The 1,992-nt window shown below is 34.7% G+C and overlaps 1 non-coding gene across 1 annotated transcript; it reads right to left on the bottom strand.

Moving 5' to 3' along the window:
• Positions 1-1,164: 1,164 nt before the first annotated feature.
• LOC118349360 lies at positions 1,165-1,272 on the bottom strand. The gene has a single exon (XR_004802330.1). It is a non-coding gene; the product is annotated as a small nucleolar RNA R71 (small nucleolar RNA).
• Positions 1,273-1,992: the final 720 nt, after the last annotated feature.

Genomic DNA, 1,992 nt, shown 5'->3' with positions numbered 1-1,992 from the left:
TAAGAGGAGAGTAATGCCCAAGAAACCTTGCAAATGGTGGAAACAAAGGATGTCTTAAACCGTAACCCAAGTGTTTGTCAAATTGATTATGTGAACTTGTCAATTTTAGCTACTGATTAGTAACTCAGTTGTGTCTAGATAAAACTAAAAATACTTTTTAACATCTTTGAAACCATTTCATTTTTAGAAATCAAATTGTGCATGATTTAATTCATATTTTTAGAGCAAAGTCATAGATCCAAGATCCTCCAAGCTCCACCAAACATTCCATTGGCAGCAAATCCCTTACTGTGTATAAACTACTTTTTATCTTTCCAAACTATTTTAATAAACATCAAAATCCAAAAAGAATTTTACATAGCATTTTACATCACCATATTTTCACAATAAGCCTTCACAAATACTTTGAAAATCATTTGTCCCTGTGGAATACAATCCTGGACTTATCTTTGATACAACTTAACACTTCTAAACTTGGAAGCACATTTGAGATCACGTCAAGTTTTTGGCGTCATTGACAGGGACAATTGGTATCATAAGAGTATTTTTCTGAACGCTGAGAGGGTGTTTATAGGGTTGTGAACCTCTTCACAACCTGGGTGATATCTACTTTCTCTCACTTAACTTGTTTGCTTTTATCTTTATTATTATTATTATTATTATTGCAATATGGTTTGTTTTCTTTTATTTTGCTAAGTTTGTATGTCTGGTTGGGCTAGAGATAGCACATTTAGACTTGTTAGGACAGAATCATTGGGTGCATCTGTTTTGTTTGAATCATCATCTGACACTCATAGCAACATAGCTGAAAATGAACATCATGATAGGGAGATGGTAAACCATGACAGAACCTTTAGAGAATACTTGCTGCCTGTTAGGACTAGCCCACCATCTTGCATTATTCAGCCTTTGAATGTAAATAATTTTAACTTTAAATCTGGGATGATTCCATTGCTACCTCATTTTTATGGCATGGAATCTAAAAATCCCTATTTGCATATCAAAGAGTTTGAAGAAGTGTGTTCTACATTTAAAATTGTTTCCATTTTCCTTAAAAGATAAGGCTAAGACATGGTTAAATTATTTAAGACCAAGATCCATTGGGACTTAGCAAGAAATGCAAACTGAATTTTTAAAGAAATTTTTTCCCATGTATAGAACAAATGCCTTGAAAAGACAAATCATGAATTTTTGCCAAAAGGATGTGGAAACATTTTATCATTGTTGGGAACGATTCAAAGACCTTTTAAATGCATGTCCTCATCATGGATATGAGGATGGAGGGTTATTAGTTTTTTCTACGAGTGGTTGTGACAAAAAATGAGGCAATTTGTAGAAACCACGTGCAATGGTGAGTTCTTCAACAAAAAGCCCAAGGAAGCCTTTGATTCTTTTGATTATTTGGCTAAAAATGCTCAATCTTGGGATGCTTCTGACTTGTGTGATAGATCTGTAAATAAAAAATGTGTTAGTGGGCGTGGTAAATATTATTTGAAAGAAGCTAATGATTTACATGCTAGAGTTGCATTCATGTCTAAAAAGTTAGATTCTCTAGAGCTTAAGAAAGTCAATGAAATGCATGTTTTACCATCAACTTCTGAAAAATACAATATATGTGAGGATCCAAGGCATGTGACTAAAGCATGCCCAACAATTCCTGCTTTTAAGGAGGTTTTGCTTGATCAATCCAACCTTGTGCATATGATTTCTAAGAATTTTTCTGGACCTTATTCTAATACTTACAATGCAAGTTGGAGAAGTTATCCAAATTTCAGCTGGAAAAATGAGCAAGCTGGACCATCTACATAAGGACAAAGTCAATACACCCCCTATGCAGTATCTGGCCAAGGCTCGGGACCCTCTTATTTTGCAAATCAGCCCCCTCTAGTGCACAAAAATGGAATGGAAAACTCCATTCAGCAGCTAAATGTTAGCCTACAACAGTTTATCCAAAGTCAGGCCATAATCAACAACCAAAACTCCCAAGCTATC

This window comes from Juglans regia, chromosome 8 (genome assembly GCF_001411555.2).
Source record: "Juglans regia cultivar Chandler chromosome 8, Walnut 2.0, whole genome shotgun sequence".
In the NCBI taxonomy this organism is placed as follows: Eukaryota; Viridiplantae; Streptophyta; class Magnoliopsida; order Fagales; family Juglandaceae; genus Juglans; species Juglans regia.
This window is presented reverse-complemented; position numbering and strand designations above follow the sequence as displayed.